The 20,278-nt window shown below is 46.6% G+C and overlaps 1 long non-coding RNA gene across 1 annotated transcript in view; it reads right to left on the bottom strand.

Moving 5' to 3' along the window:
• Positions 1–2,800: 2,800 nt before the first annotated feature.
• The window catches only part of LOC137633640 (uncharacterized), a 100,929-nt gene continuing 83,451 nt past the window's right edge, over positions 2,801–20,278 (bottom strand). Inside the window, exons 3-4 of the long non-coding RNA XR_011042327.1 lie at positions 3,395–3,533; positions 2,801–2,917 (exon numbers count right to left, since the gene is read on the bottom strand). This is a non-coding gene — a long non-coding RNA (uncharacterized lncRNA). The remainder of the gene's footprint in view (positions 2,918–3,394; positions 3,534–20,278) is intronic.

Genomic DNA, 20,278 nt, shown 5'->3' on the forward strand with positions numbered 1-20,278 from the left:
ACTGCTTAAAGGACTGACCAGCAACAACAACAGGTGCGGGAGGACGCTCGACGTCAACTCGAGACTGCCTTGACTGCCTAGACTGAGCAGTCAAAACAACTCTTGACTGCGGTGCTTGACGCTCAACGTCAAAACAAGTCAACTTCGCTGGTTGGCGAACGTCCTGAACGTCAACAAGAGCAAGCGGCAGCGGCTGAACGTCCACAAGCGGCTGAAAGTCAACACGGGACTGCATCGAGTGAGGCTCTACAAAACGTGATTGACGTGACTTTGTAACGTCAACGTCAACAAGACGAGCAAAGGCTCGTTTGGGCGGCTGACGGCCAGGATCTCGATCAGCTAAGCGGCGAGGATCATCGTGAACCTGCTCAGCAGAATAGTCCTCCATAAGAGAGGCAAGCTTATTCTGCATGTCTTGCAGTACAACCCATTTAGGATCAACGGGAATGGGTGCGGTAAGAGACGAGGGTAACGTCTGTGACTGCAAAACCTTGCCTACACTAAGACTCTCGGAGCCTGTGTTACGCTTCTGTTTAGGCGTCGAGCAGTCTTCCGATGACTGCACAGGGTCAGAGCTGTCCCAATGGCTACAACCAGGACGCTGGACCTGTCCTGAAGGGACTGACTTTCGCTTTAAGGGTCTCGAAACCTTGCTCCACGGTTTCTTACGCGATAAGCCTTCGGATGACGAGGAGAAAACCGTCTCGCTCGTCTTATGGTAGGGGCGGTCTTGACGAGACACGCCTGAAACCATAGAGGGAACGTCTGTTCGTTGGTTAAAGCCTCTCGAACCCATAAGTCCTACGACATTACTTCTCCCTGGGGCATGGGAGCTTGCAAGAGGTCTCGGACTAGGCGAACGACAGGCACGAACAGACGAACCCTCTGTCGCAACACTGATAACACTTTGCGCAATTATCACTTTATCACTACAATTTTCTGTTTTTGCACTTCACTGAAATCGAATTTTTCAATAATTTCACATTAGGCATGAATAAAAACTGATTTCTACCTGAAGCACGCAATTCTCCCCTACATCAAAAGGTTATAATTGCGAAATAAGTCGTATAATGTAAGCACATGAATACAAGGAAAAAAACAGTAAACATATATATCGAATAAAAACGGAAATATATAAAGTTGAAAGGATCATTGACTGGGGAGGAGACTAAACACTAGTTCATTGATAACTACGTTTTAAATCTCTCACCGTACAGTGCCTTGGGACGAGAATAAAAACTAAAAACGTTTTATCCTTTCTCCCCGTACAGAGACTTGGGACGAGAGTAAAAAACTGACTCGAGAACAACGTTACTCGCTTGGGACGAGAATAAAGATCGGAACGTTCTTTCTTCCTCTCTCCCTCTCCGTCTCTCTCTCTCTCTCTCTCTCTTGATTTCACACAGAAGAGAAAAACCCACTTACCCTTCGTCAATAAACAGGTTATTTGACCAAAGGAAAAAACTGAAAGGACTAAGAAATTGAAAATTAACAAGTTCCTTTAAATTAGTATTCAAAACATTTCAGTTTGAAAGAAGAATGAACAAAACGTCAGAATCGATTTACTCTTTCTGCAAAGTGAAACCGTGATTCTCTCTTTCTCTATCGTAACGATAGAGCGCAAACTGCGTAGCATAAATAAACCAAACGTTAGTTCATCTTTGAAACAGCACGAAGACTATTCAAAGAAAATCTTTCATAAAATATCTACTAAAAAATATTCATTTAATAACTCTTACAGAGCAAATGATTTAAACTTAACGAAAATAAAAGTTGAAAGGGCTCAACGTTCTTTAACTTCGGTTTCCAAGTTAGGACCGCCTACTCTCGGATTAGGGGAGGAATAGGTAAGGCCGCATATAAACAAAAACATAAAATTTATCTTGATGTTTATTATAAATGGAAAGCTAATCGAAGAGGCCTAATAAAGGCGGGTGAGATATAAAATATATAGAGGAAAATCTATAATTAACAACAACAATTTATAACGTGATAAGATAATTGCTAAAAGCCTAAAACACACTTCCGTACACTAAGGGAAGGGTCGGCCATTTTGAAAAGTCAAAGAAAGTCCAAAAAACAATCCAAAGTCATCAACAATTAAATCTATCCAAAAAAGAGTTCAAGAGTTTAAGTTGAAGATAAAACACCTGCACTGCGAAAGCTCAAACCAAAAGGAAGTACTGTACTTCACCAAGACTGTTGAAAAACTCCAGGTTAACAGCGAGTAATGGTACGTCTTGTCGATCAGACCGACAGAGAAGAATTGAAGCTGTTTACATGTATATGCGGTATCTGGCCGATAGTTGGCGCTGGTGGGCACACCCGCAACCTTCATAGCGATCGCTCGCGAGTTTTTGTGTTTTACTGTCGAGCCGCCGGAGACGTCAGCTATTATATATTCACCGGCTAAGTTAAATATTTAAAAGTAAGTAATTAAGTAAAGACAAAACATTAATGGCTGCCATGCGAGGGCAGGACAGAGACGTCTGCCGACCGTCCGAGCCAAAAGCGAAGTGAATCAGTTCGCCGGTGTGTGAGGGGGGAGGGGTAGCTAGCTACCTCTCCCCTACCCCCTCGCTAACTAGCGAGAGGGTAGTTAACCCTCGTTAAAAATCTAATGGCTCGTCAATTTCAGCTACGCCGAAAGTAAACCCTATGTAAATAGCGTGGTTTGTATTTCGGTTACAGAACAAATGTGTGTTTAATGAAATGAACTAAAACAAAAAGATGGACTTCAATTTAAAATTACTGCAGCATAAAAATCATATCATACCTTTAAAAGAATCACTAACCAAGTTCTATGAATTCCCTGAAATCTGGATCGGCTCAAAGGATTGGGTGTGGAGCATTCCGATGCCCTTCACTTTCCAATGAAGTCTTGAGAACCAGACTCTGCAATCTTGTCACTTCCAAGCTGAAAAAAAAAGGATTCCATCCTTAAGGAAATGCTATATAAATAAGATTCTATACAGTATACCTGTAGTTTATTCTTTTTTTTCTTTATCAAAAGTTGGACTGAAAAAAAACTGACCTACCTTTAACAATATAAAAAAAAACATTTTAGATTCTCAGTTATTATCTAAAAAGGTTTAGGCTTAAAAATTCTGTATGCATTATTTACATACCAGGCTACTTCCAATACTGGATTCTTCGGCTTGTAGCAACCTGTTTTAATATCTGTAGTTTCTCATTGATAATGGTACTTACAATAATGTAATCAATAACAATAAAAAAAAAATTCTTATGTTTATGCCTTACTCCATTAATGAAAATAAATGAAAAATTTCAAAAACATGGTATAAGGTATATCATACAAATGCGACCAGCAACTACATAAACGTAGGGCGAGTTAACACTACACAAATATATTTCCTTTAACCTAACCACTGACCTTTATTGTTGTAGTGCAAATAGCAGATTTTCCGGGAGCGGACGGGATGATTCGACCGCAGTGCAAGTGTTTTTCAACCAATTAACAATGAAGTCCCAAGAAATCACTGAATCTTCTCATTACACTCCAATTCTTCTTCCTGAAAAGAATTCCACAAAAATGAAGAAATAAATAGATAATTATCACTTTTAACTGCTGCTTTATGTAATCATAAATAACTATTAGTAATTCAAATTTATAGACTCAAAAAAAACTAAATTTCTATAAAGAACTCCTATCATTTCAATACTTGACCAGATTTATCTGTGCTATAAGCTTTGAAAGTAGATTTGTTAATCTCTAAGATAAGTAGATTAGAAGAGAATTAGTAAAGATTAGATTCCCATACATCAATAACTATTACTATGACATAGGTGTGGGAAGGAGGGTGGGATCAAACTAATGTTGGATAAATATTGAAATCATTATCATCATCTCTTTATGCCTATTGACACAAATAATAATTTACTTATTTTTTTTCCTTTTAAATTGTATTACCCAACATTTATTGTTTGGCTTCCCACACTGACCAGAAAATGGGTAGAGACAATCATTTGGGAATGGTTATATAAATCTACCCTGCAATAAGATAATTGATAAATTATTTCATAAAACTCTTACCAGGGATTCAAAAACCATATAACTTGCCTCAAAGACATAAGAGGACACCTGACTTCTCTCTTAACTCTTCATTAAAAAGGGGAAAGACCTGCCAAGCTGAGAACTTTCCACAATATATTGCCGTATATATATAAGAGTATTACCTCACCAACAGTTCTATTACCAACATGCAACGAAATCGAGAAATAGCCAAAAGAAAAAACTCTTTAAAGAGGTCTAACGTACTGGCCTATCCCCCTCACCCACTCCAAAATCTGACAAAATGAAAAAGAGGTACAAAACTTAGAATGATTTACCTCTTAATCTAAAATGTCCCCTACCCCAAATAAGGGGGTGTGACAAACCTCATGAAATATACACAACTTGAACTTCTCTTAAGTAAGAGGAATGCAAGATAGACTTATACCTCTATTGGCCTACACTCATTATTTTTCCAAGGAAATGTTTTTCAAGAAACTAGAAGTAGCTATTTTTCTAATGCCTATACACTTAGGAGATGAGAAGCCTTTTCTCTAATGTCATTCATTATAACTTTGAAGGAAGGAGAAGAAGGAGACTCTCCTCAAGTTATGGTGAATGACATGGTATTCTTTGACTGAAGAGAATCTTGAGTTTTTTTTTTTATGCAAGGAAGCCGATCTCATAGGTACTCGTCTAAGGATCTAATTAAACAGATGTTCTAAAACTTCTATACCTCCTAGCATTTAAATAATAGTTGGTGATAGATGGAAATGATATATTTTCACTATAAAATAAATTTTTGAACATACTTACCCGGTAGTTATATATATAGCTTACGTCCCTGACGTCACGGCAGACATTTCAAAACTCGCGCCAATCGCCGATTGGATGGCCAGGTGTACCACCTGCACGCCCTCCAGTGAGGTACCTGGAACCATTCCATGATTCCTCAGAACTTCCATGCCTCTAGTCTCTAGAGGGTAGGAGGGTGGGAATTAAATTATATATAACTACCCGGTAAGTATGTTCAAAAATTCATTCTATAATGAAAATATCATTTTTAAACATATAACTTACCCGGTAGTTATATATATAGCTGATTGACACCTTTAGTGGGGGGTCAGAGACAGCCAATATAGTTGGAATTTTCCTTAAGAGTTAATAAAAAACAAGCTTAAGGGTTTGTACCTGATAAGAAAGCTGACTTCAATGATACTCTGCCATTATGTCCGCTTTCCTTATGAGATCCAATGATCCTCTCAGGGGGCTGAAGATCTCTAGGAGCTGTCAAATCAGTGTACATACCTCTCTGTGACAGAGCCTCCTATAATACCCATTCTGGGCCGCTCTCAAGGAACAAAAAAGACCACCTGACAAATCAATGATTGTGGAAGACTGTCGCAATCTCCACAAGACAACCATAAACTCACCAAATAAAAGTTCCAAGAGAAAGAAAAGGTATTAGGATTATGGGAAAGTAGTGGCGGATCCTTCTCCCACTACTGTATCCGCTGCTACAAACGGTCCCAGAGTATATCGGTCATCATATAGAGTCTGGACATTTTTCAAATAGTGTGAGGCGAACACATATTTGCTTCTCCAGAAAGTTGTGTCCATAATGCTTTGTAACGAACGATTTTGTTTGAATGCCACCGAAGTTGCCACAGCTCTCACTTCGTGAGTCTTGACCTTTAAAAGACTAAAGTCTGTCTCACTGCAATGTGTATGAGCCTCTCTAATTAAGAGTCTGATGAAGAATGACAGGGCATTCTTTGACATCTGCAAGGAGGGCTTCTTGACCAAGCCCCACAGGGCTTCCGACTTGCCTCTCAACTCCTTCGTTCTGTCCAGGTAGAATTTCAGGGCTCTTACTGGGCATAGGACTCTCTCTAACTCATCGCCAACCACATCCGAAAGATTCGGAATCTCAAAAGCCTTAGGCCAAGGTTGAGAAGGGCGCTCATTCTTGGCGAGAAAACCCAACTGTAAGGAACAGACAGCTTTGCTATCCTGAAAACCCACGTTCTTACTGAAGGCATGGACTTCACTAACCCTCTTGGCTGTTGCCAGACTAACCAAGAAAAGGGTTTTCATTGTGAGGTCCCTCAGAGATGCAGAGTGCAAGGGTTCAAATCTGTCACCCATAAGGAACTTAAGGACTATATCTAGATTCCAAGCTGGTGAATCCTGGCAAAGTTGCTTCAAAGTCTCAAAAGACTTAAGCAGTTCATGTAAGTCTTTATTATTAGATAGATCCAAATCTCTGTGTCTGAAAACAGTCGCCAGTATGCTCCTGTATCCTTTGATAGTGGATAAGGAAAAATTACGCTTCCTCCTCAGGAACAAAAAGAAATCAGCAATCTGGGTTACAGAGGTACTGGAAGAGGAGACAGAGTTGACTCTGCACCATTCCCTGAAAACTTTCCACTTGGATTGATAGACTCTGATGGTCGAAGACCTCCTTGCTCTTGCAATTGCTTTAGCTGCCTCCTTCGAAAAGCCTCTACCTCTCGTGAGTCTTTCGATAGTCTGAAGGCAGTTAGCTGAAGATTTTGGAGACTTTGATGATGCCTTTCCAAGTGGGGTTGTCTGAGTAAGTCTACTCTCAAAGGAAGGCTTCTGGGAGTGTCCATCATCCATACCAGTACCTCTGTGAACCATTCCCTTGGTGGCCAGAAGGGGGGTACTAGGGTCATTATGGTCCCTTCGCTTGACACAAACTTTCGTAACACCTTGTAAAGGATCTTGAAAGGTGGAAAAACGTTCACGTCTAGATTGGACCAATATAGCAGGAACGCGTCCGTGTGTACTGCTTCGAGATCTGGCACTGGGGAGCAATATGTCTCTAGCCTCTTGGTCTTTGAGGTTGCGAAAAGGTCTATGCAAGGGCAACCCCAAAGTCGCCACAGACTTGCAAACTTCTAGATGGAGTGTCCACTCTGTGGGTAGGACTTGACCTCTCCTGTTGAGGCTGTCTGCCATTACATTCTTCTCCCCTTGGATGAACCTTGTAATCAGAACTACATTTCTTTCCTTTGCCCAGATGAGGAGATTCCTTGCCGTCTCGTAAAGGGAAATCGAGTGGGTTCCTCCTTGCTTGGAAATGTAACCCAATGCTGTGGTGTTGTCGGCACTGACCTGCACTACTTAGTTCAGAGCTGACACCCTTGGAAGCTTCTTAGGGCCAACAGGACTGCTAACAATTCCTTTTGGTTTGTGTGGAAGTTCTTTTGAGCCTCTGTCTACAACCCCGAAACTTCCAACTTGCCCAGTGTTGCTTACCATCCCAAGTCCGAGGCGTCGGAACACAACACAAGGTCTGGGTTCTTCTGATCTAATGGGTAACCTTCTTGAAACTTGACTGGATCGTTCCACCACTGAAGGCAACTTCTTATGAACTCTGTGACTGGAATACACATCGTCTCTAAATCCTTCTTCCTGTTCCAATGATAATTGAGGTGGAATTGGAGAGGTCGAAGATTCAGTCTTCCTAGAGAGACAAACTGTTCCAACAAGGAGAGGGTTCCAAACAGGCTCATCGACTTCCTCACAGAACACTTCTGCTGCTCTTTTAGAAACGATTGTACTTTCAAGATGGCTTGTTCCGACCTTAAGGGAGACGGAAAAGCCTGAAAAACCTCGACTGAATCACCATCCCCAAATAGAGTATCTCTTGTGATGGTGTCAGAAGAGATTTGTCCTTGATGACAAGAAGACCCAATTCTTCTGCCAAATTCAATGTTGTCTGAAGATCCTTCAGGCAGTGATCGTAAGACCGAGCTCTGAGAAGCCAATCGTCTAGATACAGGGAGGCTCTGATGCCTCGAGTGGAGAATTCTTGCTACATTGAGCATAAGTTTCATAAAAATTTGAGGGGCAGAGTTGAGGCCGAAACACAGGGCTCGAAACTGAAACACTTCCCCCTTGAATACGAAGCTCAGATAATGCTTGAAGCTCGGATGAATAGGGATGTGAAAATAAGCATCCTGGAGGTCTAGTGAGACCATCCAGTCGCCCTTTCTTACTGCTGCAAGTACTGACTTCGAAGTCTCCATCGAGAACTTCGTCTTTTGGACAAATGTGTTGAGAACACTTACGTCCAGAACTGGACGCCATCCCCCCCCCCCCGAGTTCTTGGGAACCAGGAACAGGCGGTTGTAAAACCCTGGTGACTGCATGTCCTGCACCCTCTCTTTGGCCCCCTTCTCCAACAAGATAGACACTTGAAGTTGTAATGCTTGCCTCTTTGACTCCTCTCTGTACCTGGGAGAGATCCACTGGGGTTAAAATCAAAGGAGGTTTCCCTATAAAAGGGATCTTGTAACCCTCCTTTAGAAGCTGAACTAACCAAAAGTCTGCACTCCTCATCTCCCACGCCTGCCAGAAGATGTGTAGTCTGGCTCCTACTGCCTGAAGGCGAAAGCAGTCAGACTCTGCTTCGCCCTGTCCTAAATCCTCTCCTCTTTGCTCTCCTTCCATCAGGTCTAGAGCTACCCCTGCTGGAAGTCTTTCCTCGAAAGGGCTGAGAAAACTTAGGGAAAGGTGTATCATCTTTAGGCTTGCGGCTAGAGAAGGAAGATGGTAAGACCTTTCTTGCCGTCTTTGATACTAGATCTTGGGTGGCCTTCTGAATCAATGCGGAAGAAATCTCTCTAATGAGATCTTGCGGAAAAAGGGAGGAAGACAGCGAAGCATAAAGTAATTCCGATTTCTGGAAGGGAGTAACCCCCAGAGACAGAAACGAACACATCTGGGCTCTATTCTTAAGTATGTCTGCTGTGAAAATCGCTGCCAACTCATTCGATCCGTCTCGTAATGCCTTATCCATACAGGACATGATATGGATTAAACTAGAAGAGTCACCTTCTTTAAGAGCAGCAACCTTCTTGCCAAGGCTCCCAGAGTCCAATCGAGGAAATTGAAAACCTCGAAGGCTCTAAAGACGCCTTTGAGCAGATGGTCTAACTCTGAAGTAGACCAGAGAACCTTGGTCTTCCTTATGGCCGATCGACGGGGAGCGTCTACAAGACATAAGAAATCTCCCTGGGCAGAGGCAGGAACTCCCAAGCCGAGAACTTCTCCCATATTGTACCATATACTGGATCTAGATGCTAATCTAGTTGGAGGGAACGCGGAGGCTGCTTTCCCTTGTTCCTTTTTGGACTCCATCCAGTCTCCCATCATCTTAAGAGCTCTTTTTGACGATCGAGACAGAACCATTCTGGTAAACAGACTTCTTCGCCATCTTCCCAAGCGTGAATTCAGATGGAGCCGAACGTGGAGCAACGGGAATAAAAGACTCTGGGAACTCATCGTTGAAGACTTTCATGAGTTTCTTCAAGTCCACTGAAGGACGAAACGACTTAGAGTCTTCTCCTTCTGATAACTCCTCAAAAAGTTTGACAGGGGAAAGGTGATCCTCAACTTCTTCCTCTGACAAAGCCCCTTGACGCTCTGTGAAACGCTCGCGATCCACGCGATTAGAGCTAAAGAGTTCTTGATCTCGACTCTTGATTTGATTAAGATCATCCTGAAGTCCGAAGCTCGCATCCTGAAAGTCATAAATCCTTTCTTGACTTTCATGTAAGGAAGCTCGACACTCAGTGTCACTACTCGACATCGCGTCCTGCTTGGCACTTGACGTCCTGCCTGGCTGCTCGCCGCTCGACGTCGCGTCCTGGAGGACACTCAACCTCCTGTCTCGCTGGACGTTCGACTCCTGAATCGTAGGATGCTCGACGTCACGACTATCTGTAGCTTGGTAGCTTTGCATAAGAGACGAAAGTTTTTGCTGCATCTCTTGCAGCATATTAAGATTCGGGTCAACTTGTGATACAGGTGACGCCACGTCAATCACAGGTTCGCTCTCCACGCTGCTCAAAGAATGGTCAGAGCGTCCAGAGGGCAATAACCAATCTGATGGTGGAGGAGGAGCATGAACCGAGGTCATGCCCGGTTCAGACAATTGCCCAACAACTGGACGATTCTTTACAGAATCCATTGTCCTAGCAGGACGTTTGGCAGGCAAGCTCTCTTCGGTGGAAGGAAAACGCTCTGGACTGCTCCAATGGCTACAACCAGGAACTTGCGGTGTCCTGGTAGGACGCTGGTTGACATTACCCAATTTCCTCTTAAGAGGTCTGGACGCTTGACGCCAGCCTCTTTTAGGAACTGTGTCATCCGAGGATGAAGAAATCACCTTAACCTCACCTTTCCTATGGTGAGGGCGAACGTCCTGGGAAACATCAACAGGAACGCTCGAGGGGACGTCTGCTCAGGAGCTAAAGCCTCTCGTTTCCTTACGTCGTTCAACATTCCTTCTCCCAGGGGTTGGGGAGCTTTGAAGAGGTCTAAGACTAGGAGAACGGCAAGCCCGAGCAGGCGCACCCTCCACTGCACTAAATACGTTCACTGCACTTCTAGCACTGTCACCTTTTAGCTGCTTCACGTCGGACATTAATTGCGTCCTGTCCGCAGCGATAGATTCAACCTTCGCACCCAACGCTTGAATACCCAACATCATATCTTTAAGCATGGGCTCATGAGCAGTAACCGTAGTGGGATCAGAAACTACCACTACAGGGGAAGGAATAGGTTCGGTGACATGGGAAGAGGAAAAGTCTCTGGAAGAGCGAGAAGAACTACGCCTCAACTTATCTCTTTCTAATTTACGCGTATAGCGATCAAATTCTAGCCACTCATGCTCAGATAATAGAATGCATTCGTCATACCTATCATCCAACTCGCATACTTTACCTCTGCATTTAACGCGAGCGCATGTGGATCAATTGAGGCCTTAGCCAAACGGGTCTTACACCCACTCACACCCACACTAAAAGTTAAAGGGGGGTGGCCATTTTGAAAAATTTGAAAGAGAGATCAACAAGCAAGGGTCAAAATATCAAAATCCAAACATAAATCAAGAGTATCCAATAGAAAATCCAAACAAGCGAGAGTCAAAACCAAATTATTGTACATCTTCAAAGTAACAGCAATAATATCAGGTAATTAGCGAGGAGAATATCCAACGATGTTGCCGCTAGCGGCGGCAGGGAAGATATGAAGAATCATGGAATGGTTCCAAGGTACCTCGCTAGGGGCGCACAGGTGGTACACCTGACTATTCCAATAGGCGATTGGCACGAGTTTTGAATCTTCTGCCGTGACGTCAGGGACGTAAGCTATATATATAACTACCAGGTAAGTCTTATGTTTAAAAATCTGGATTTAAGAGTAACTTGAATTTATGGGAAATTGAAGCATTAAAATAGCATCACAAAATTCAAAAGTAATATGGTTTCAGCAAAGCTGAAAGAGATGCTGATAGTTGGAGGGTGGCGAGTAAGCCCTGCCCACATGACAAGACACAGACGTTCCATTTTTACCTTAAACCTAGGACATACAGGGTTGTTGACGTATCAAGTGCAACTTATAGGCCTCAAGATTTGTAAAGTTAGGAAAAATGACAAATTACTTAAAAAATTTGGGATTTATTCTTACAGGAATTCTATAAACCTTTTTCCTTTAACAAGAGACTCATCCTTAGGGGGAGGAAGTCCCTATAACTAAAAAGGCTGTCTTATTCTCTGGGGAAATATCACAGCACTTCAGTCCTCTACAGCAGGGGAAATCATGACTCCTGTTAAGCTCCTAATGACATAGACATGAAGAGGAGGTAGGTGTTAGAATGACCAAGGACTTAGTAGACAGTCAAGGAAGAACCTAAATCTGTTTGGAGAATATGTTGTCTGAATGTCTTTTCATTTATGAGAAATGGGTTTGTTTACACTTGGCCAAAGAAATCCAATGGCCCCTTGTCTAGAAAGATGGAGCAGATATTAATATTCAAAACTTATTCGTTAAGGAAAGTTACTCGATCGTGTGGCTTACCTCATCTAGTGCCCAATACTGTGAATAAAGAGAGTCCATGGGGATCCGCGAGTATAGCCCCATAGGTATTGGGAAGAGAGGCTGGAGTTTATTGTTACCCAATTCTCGTGTATAAGAATTGTGCCCCTGACAGGTTCTTCCTGAGAGCTGGCCGAGATCCAATATGTTTGACCTCATGCGCTTGAGTGAAGTGGGATCCTTTCGTCTCAGCGCCTTCAAGAAAAACAAACCTGAATGTTCCACCAAGTTTTAGGATCGTTTTCTTATACCTTCTATTGCTGTAGGGAGAGTTGCGGTGTTCACCTAGGATAAGAAGACAAGTTATCCCTGTCCCCACCAGTCACTTCTTGTAAGGAAGAGATGCAAGAGGAATTGAAGTCATGAGCAGCAGGATTCTAGGTCCAGATCACAAATTTCTGAACCAAGGAGGGTGGGTTGAGCTGTATCCTTCACAGTGAAGATTGAGGACATAGGCTTATATTCCAGTGAGAACAAATATATTTTATAGATCTGAAGTTGAAATTACTGTAATTAAAGCTTTGTGGGATTAATAATATAAAAATGACAATCTTCCAAAGTAATATGACAAATTCGGAGATAATTTGTATTTTTCCTAACCATACAAACCTTAGCTATTTACATAGGGTTTACTTTCTGCCTAGCTGAAATGACGAGCCATTAGAATTTAACGAGGGTGTATTACCCCCGCGCTAGTTAGCAAGTGAGTAGGGGAGTGGTAGCTAGCTACCCCTCCTCCCCTCACACACCGGTGAACTTCTTCACTTCACTTAGAGGTAGGACTTGCTTTGGGGGACAGGGCTGGCAGGCAAATATGTGTAAAAAGCTAAGGTTTGTATGGTTAGGAAAAATACAAATTATCTCCGAATTTGTCATTTGTTCCGTAACCGAAATACAAACCACGCTATTTACAAAGGGTGACTTACCCTTAGGAAGGGTGGAAAGTCCCCAGCCTTACTGGCTTTGGCTTTACCCGGGGATTCAGAATCCGAGTGAGCAGCACTCGAGAAAGAGTCCCTGCACCTCACAAGTTTCTTGCTACGCAAGAAACGTGCGGCCTACATAAGCTTGTGTGTGGAGGGAAGAAGTGTGACTTGTCCTAGGAAGTCGACCTGAAGTCCTTTAGCTGGAATTCTAGGCTAGGACGTTCCCAATACCACCTCGTCAGGGTATGGGGGACGCGACAGTATTAACTAATACTAGGAACACAAGGAAGCATGGTTTACCTGCAGAGGTTCGAGGTCAGCTATGAAGAGAACCAAGGATGCTGCTTTCCCCAAGAGAGGGGAGGATGAAGAAAGAAGTAAGGGCCACACATACTTCTTTCATTCATGCAGTCTAAAACCGGATAACAATGCCCTCAACCTTCTGCTACCTGTCCATCAAGGAGCCAAAGGTTAGACCAGCTGTTGTGTAGCCACCACAGGGCCGATAGAAAACATATCGAGGCTACTGTGGGTTACGTCCTGCAGGTAGTGGGCTGTGAAGGTTGTTAGACGCTTCCAGACTCCAGCTTGTAGCACCTGCGTCACAGAGTAGTTTCTCTTGAAGGCCAGGGACATTGCGATGCCTCTGACATCGTGCGCCCTAAGGCGACGTGACAGAGGATTATCTGTATTCAGGGCATGATGGATGACCCTTTGAGTCCAGGCTGAAAAGGCATTCTTGATGACCCTCCTCTCCGTCCTCCCTGTGCTCCCAAACAGGGCTTGCACGAGAGGACGAACTGCAACTGTTCTTCAAGATAACCCCTCCGACTCCTTACTGGGCATAGTAGGAGAAGGTCTGGGTCATCTGTTACAGAACGGAGACTCGAAATCCTGGAGGAGTCAAACCGAAGGTCCGGGACTCCAAGATTTTGAGTCTAGTAACCAACTCAGGGACAAACCTGAACGTTACCTCCACCTGTCCTCTTGAATGGGCGACGTCGTACAAGAGACCATGAAGTTCGCTGACACGCTTGGCCGAGGCCAGAGCGAGCAGGAGCACCGTCTTCCAAGACAGGTGACGATCAGAAGCCTGGATTATGGTTCGCAAGGAGATCTCTTAAGAGCCCTAAGAGCCTGAACCATGTTCCATGGAGGAGGTCTCACTTCCGACTGGGGGCAGGTAAGTTCGTAGTTTCGTATGAGCGAAGAAGATCCAGCGAAGAGGAAATGTCCATTCCTTTCAGCCTGAAGACCAGGCTTAAGGCTGAGCGATAGGCTTCCACCGCCGAGAGAGAAAGGTGCATTTCCTCCCGCCGATATACAATAACTCCGCTATGCTGGAATAGTGGCATCAAAGGGAGAGGTACCTCTCCCACGACACCAACCACAGAAGACTCTTCACTTCGCCTGGTAGACCCCTGCGGATGACTTTCGCAGGTGTCGAGACATCCGCTCCGCAACTTGTTGCGGAACGCCTCTCTCTGTGAGGAGATGCTGGATGGTCTCCAGGCGTGAAGCCGAAGCGATGCTACGGCTTGTGGTAGATGTTGCAGTGTGGTTGTTTGAGTAGCTCGTGTCGTGGGGGAAGCTCTCTCAGGAGTTCCGTCAGGAGATGCAGAAGATCCGGGAACCACTCTGCATGACGCCGCAGCGGAGCTATCAGAGTCATCGACAGGTTGACCAATAGTCTGGTCTTGTTGAGCCCCTTTCTCAACAGACAGAACGGTGGGAAGACGTAGGCGTCGATGTTGTCCCACCGTGTAGGAAGGCATCTTGCCAGAGTGCCTTGGGGTCTGGGACTGGGAGTAGTACAGCGGCAGCTTGAAAATTCAAGGCTCTCGCAAACAGGTCCACAAGGTCAGGACTTGTTGGCTACCGGGGGGGGGGGGGGGGGCCGAAGACCACTCGGTACTCTCTGTGAGGCCCTGCTCAAACTGTCGGAGAGCACATTCCTTTGTCCAGAATGAAGCGAGCCGATAGGGTATTGAGTGGACTTCGGTTCATCTCAGTATCTCTACTGCAAGATGAGAAAGTTGTCATTCACGGAGTGAGTCGCCAGGGTCTATTGGAAGTGTTGAAGGGCCAGAATACGGCCTTCATTCCCAGCAGATTGATGTGGAGGTACCATTCTGGTTCTGACCATATGCCTGATCCAGAACGTGCCCCCCCCCTTGTTTTGACGAGTCCGAGAACAGGATCAAATGCGGGGGAAGGACGAGAAGATCCATTCCCTTGCAAAGGTTCCCGTAGGTCAACTACCACTGCAGGTCCATTCGTTCCGCAGGTCCCAAAAGGGACCAGAATGTCCGGGGAATCGTTGTCTTGATTCCACCGGGACTTAGGCCGCCAAAGCAGGGATCTCATCCTGAGGCGGCCGTTAGAACTAGCCTGGCCAAGGAGGAAAGGTGACCTAGGAGGCGTAACCAAGGTTGGGCTGGAAGCTCTCCTCATCTGAGGAAAGGTTCTGTGACTCTCCTCAGCCTTGCTATCCTGTCATCTGATGGGAAGGCTTGGAGATTGGAGTCTAATATCATGCCTAGATATATAGGTTGTTGAGATGGAAGCAGAGAAAACTTCTCAAGAATTACCATGATCCCTAGATCTTGGCAAAGTCCCAGATGCTTGTCTCGGTGTCGATGAAGGGTCGATTCCGAGACTGCCTGTGTTAGCCAGTCATTCAGCAAGCGAAGGAGACGGATGCCGCTCCTGTGTTGATTGATTGATTTAAAGTTTTCAGGCATCCTGACATCTAAGGTCATTGACGCCGTGCCGCTCCTGTGTGGCCATGAAGATAACAGGGTGAACATTCTGGTGGACACCTGCGGTGCTGTGGAGAGATCGAAACACAGCACCTTGAACTGGTATAACTTGTTGTCTAGGCTGAATTTCAATACTTCTTGGAAAACGGATGCTCGTCCTTCAGAACCAGTGTGCACATGAAGTCTTGTGGTCTCGCTACAAGCCTGATTGACTCTGCCTTCCCACGCTGAACGAAGTTGTTCGACAAACTTGTTCAGGGCCGAGAGGTCGAGACAGGTTTCCAGCCTTCCGAAGCTTTCTTACAAGAAAGAGTAGAATGAACAAGCCTGGGGGGGGGTGGGGGGGGGGGAGTCGTCGATGACCTTTAGGAGAGCATACTTCTAGAGCATGGTCTCGATTAATGCCCGAAGGGCTAGCCCCTTTGCCGAACCCATGGCATAGGAGCTCAGCGACACTGGATTCGCTGTCAGTGGAGGTAGAGATGTAAAGAACGGGACGCGATATCCTAGGCTGATCATGGAGATCGTGCAGGAATCGGCCCTGAGTTGTTGCCACCTGGGCGCGCAAATTTAGGCATCCCCCTACTGGAGACCATGCAGGGGGGTTGCCAATCCTAGCGTTTGCGGCTTCGGCCGCTCCTTCAGAATTATTGCCTCCCCAGGAGGACTTCACGCCCTTCTTGTCTCTGACAGGAGGGGGCTGCTATTTTAGACACCTTGTCTTAGCTGCCGGGGGCGGTTCCGATGTCCTAGGCTGACGAGGTTGTTGTTGTTGAGGCGCTGGAGGCTTGTAGGGTCTGGATGTAAGTGCCTTTGGAGGAGCAAATCGTGATTCAACTTTCTCCACCTCTCAGCTGTCCGTTCCCCGTCCTGCTCAAAACAAGGTCTTTCCAAGGGTGGATGAGTGTCTGAGCTTACCGACATCCATGGTTGGGACTTCCAAGAGGAACCTCTCGGTCACTGCATCTCAATGCTTCAACATCGAGTTTGCCAACAAGTTCGAAACTTGGTGGGCCGGGAAACGATGGTGCTCGTGCCCGAGAGGAGGAAAGTTTCCATGGCCTTCCTGGAGCTCTCCTTGGACAAATTCTCAGATCGCAACAGGATGCCCAGAGATCCAAGCCAGACGACCAGCCACAAAGTGGCCCGCATGGCACACTTTGTGGCTTTCTCCTGGCTAAGATCTCCGAAGACGAAAAAGTCACCTGCCGGGCAGAGAATTTCTCGAGAGAAAAACTCCCTGGTAAGCCCCTTCCACGGAACGGTGGAGAGGAAGGGCTAAACCAGGTTCCCCCATGATCTCAAAGTACCTCCTCTGCTGACGGCTGACAGACGCAGTGTCAGCGACTCCCGCTGGGGGGAAGGGAATCGAACGATCCTGAGGAGTAGAGATGATGGGGCCTGTCTGAAAAGAAGGAGAAGAATGTTGCCCAGACCTCTCTGAAGATTCTTCCTGCTCTTGCACGTGCCATGCTCTGCGTTTACGGGGGAGATCGTGATCTGGAAGTACGCGCTCCAGAAGACTGGCTAGGTAGCCCGTGTTGCGGAAACCCGATGGGAATCGCGGTCAAAATCGCCCTGGCCCTCACGCAATGGTAAATCGTTGGTTCGACCGTGGGCGAACATGGGTGCGCTCGCGCCGAAAGTGCGAGTGGGCGCGCAGGTGAGGGCAAGCGCGGTTATAAGAGCGAGTGCTGGTGGTCAGGAGACCGATGGTGCGTAGGCGAGCAATGGTGCGTTGGCGAGCGATGGCTCACTGGCGGGATTCGCGCTGGCGCTCGAGCGATGGAAAACCGTTGGTTCGCGGGCGGGCGCGCGGTCGTAAGGGCGAGCGCAGGCGGCCGGGAGACTGATGGCGCGTAAGCGAGCGATGGCGCATCTTGACGAGCGATGGCGCGTTGGCAAGCGATGGCGCGTTGGCAAGCGATGGCGCGTTGGCGAGCGGTGGCGCGTAGCGACCGATCGCGTACATGAGAGTTAACGCGTGGGCGCGTAGGAAACCTACGACGATTGAAGCGTTGGCGCGTTGAAAACGCTTGCGCGCAGGCGAAGAATCGCGCGGGCACGTAGGAGATCGCTGGCGCGTAAGGAGAGCCCAGGGGTGCCTGTGAGCGCCAGTGCGCTAGCTTAGGTGTCTCCTGGGCGGCGCGGTGTGAAGTGGAAGCGTGCTGGCACGTTGGCGCGCTGGAACTGGAACCGCCCATGGGCTCGCTTGGCGCGAAACTTCAGAAGGGCGCTGCGAGTCCAGAAGAACCTGTGAGCGCCTGTGCGCTAGCGTAGGAACTTCTTGAACTGCGCGCGACGAGGCAGGAACCAGGAGATCGTAGGAGCGTAGTTGCATGGCCAGAAGATATGCACGGCCAGACGATATCGGCGAGGGTGCAGAACCAGAGATCGTCGGCGAGGAGGCGAAGGAATAAATTCCCTGCCTGCGCCTAGATCCGAAGATCGTGGGCGAACGTTGGCGCATATGCACACATCAGGGAATGGGGCGCAGATGCGCGCTGGGGAGCAGGTGCACGTGGAGTTCAGTGAAGGAATAATCTCCCTGCTTGCGCCCAGATCCGGAGATCGTGGGCGCAAGGGCGAATGTTGGCGCGCATTGCGCACACCAGAAAATTGCGAACAGATGTGCACCGGCGAGCAGGCGATCGTGGGCGTTCAGGAGACCGTAGGCGCACATGGCGCGTAGCCGCACAGAAGGTCTCAGAAGAGTTGCCGATCAGGAGTTGATTCAGCAGAAGTCTGGTCCACAGCAGGAGAGCATTTGCGATCTACTGCGCGCGCAGTAGAACGAGGTTGCACAGGTAAAAAAACCTGGCACCAAAGGGACTTACTCACATTGTGAGATAAGCCCTTAGCTCCGAAGGGACCGGTGCCCGTTTGGAAAACGGGGTGGAGAGGCGCCCACAGTGCTTCTGCGTCCAGGAACGGAGAAGGAAGACCAGAAGATTTGGCAGGTGTCAGAGATCGCGAACGAACTGCCGACAGGTCTAGCGAAGCAGCTGCAATTGTCTGTTCTCGTCGAGGAGGATCCTCTGCGGCTGAAGATGAAGACGACCACGGACAGGAGCACCATCATCAGTCCTCCGAAGAGGAGTCTCTGTAATGAACTCCCCCGAGGGGGAGAGACACTCGCAGGAGAGACCGTTGGACTCAGCTGCCCCCCCTCGAAGATGTTCGGAGGGGGAACTGAGCCTTCAGCAAAAACAGCAGTAGGGAGTCCTCCAAAGAAGAGTCTCTATGAGTGTCCTCTCTCGCGAACGAGAAAGAAGAACACTTCGTAGAAGAGACTGATGAAGGCGCCCCTTAGGGCCGTTGGATCAGCAAGCTGACCATAAAGAGCAACCCTCTGAAGAGGAGCTCCTGCAGTTGCTTTGCCCCTTGAGCGTAACTGCAAGTGCGACCACTCAGCACCAAGAGCAAAAACGCATGAACACCATGGTCCGGCCTTGCAACCGCTCAGCCCCTTGAGCATGGTTACAAAAGCGGTAGCTCAGCACCAAGAGCATAACCGCCCGAGGACCAGAAAAATAAATTAAGGTAGGAGAAGAAACCCCCCTGAAGGGGAAAAAACTCATACCTGGGAAGGGAACCTCCCTCGGAAGGAAAGTACCCACCCAAGGAGGCGAACCTCCTGAGCGTTCTATATGAACTAAGGAGCTGACAGTTGTCACGGGAGAACTTCTAGGAGAAGGAACACGCCCATGACGAAGTCGTAGAGGAGGCGGCAACGGCAGACTCCCTAGGCCCCAACAGGACAGCTCTGCTTCGTAGGCACATTAGGCAAACGAAAAACTAGATAGTTAGCTGTGAAAATAAAACTCCGAAGAGATACACCTGCGGGAAAAGAATATAAGAATTACACACAGGAATGCGCCCTCCTCCCCCACTGACACTCACGGGAAGGGGGGGGGAGGAAGGCGGAGAACTGTAAAAAAACAGAATTAAACAATTATAAATATGTAATTCAACTAAGAATGTTACTAATCGTAAGAACGAATGAACCCCGACGGGAAGCGTTCTACACAGAGGCTAAAAAGTTAACAAATGCAATTAAATTTAAATAAAAAATAATTGAGACAAAATAAAAGGAAGCAATTCAACCCGCAACGGGAAGGAAGATACCGTAATACGTAATAATAATAAAAGGGTGAACGAACTCAAGGAGAGAGAGAGAGACCGTAGTCAAACAAAACTCCCAAGTTCCCCGTAGGGAAGGAGGAACAGCGGAGAAACATATTAGTAAGTAGAGTCCAGCGATGACGATTCCCCAAGGTGCCCGCCGAAGGGAGACCGAAGGACCAAGGGAACGATCGCGACCCATGAAAAGTCACCGTAGTGGCCTGAGACCACACGGAGAAGTTGTCGTACAATGAGTGGACTTCCTACACACACACACACAGCACAAACACTGAAAAGGAAACTTGCTGTATTTCTATACTGTACTCAAATATATACATAAACATAAGAATGTTTACATATAAATTAAGTATAAGAAAAGTAAGTAATTTGTAAGAAAAAGCATTAATGGCTGCCATGCGAGGACGGGACAGAGACGTCTGTTCATTGTCCGAGCCAAAAGTGAAGTGAAGCAGTTCACCAGTGTGTGAGGGGGGAGGGGTAGCTAGCTACCACTCCCCTACCCCCCTGCTAACTAGCGCGGG

Source organism: Palaemon carinicauda, chromosome 43, assembly GCF_036898095.1.
Source record: "Palaemon carinicauda isolate YSFRI2023 chromosome 43, ASM3689809v2, whole genome shotgun sequence".
Classification (NCBI taxonomy): Eukaryota; Metazoa; Arthropoda; class Malacostraca; order Decapoda; family Palaemonidae; genus Palaemon; species Palaemon carinicauda.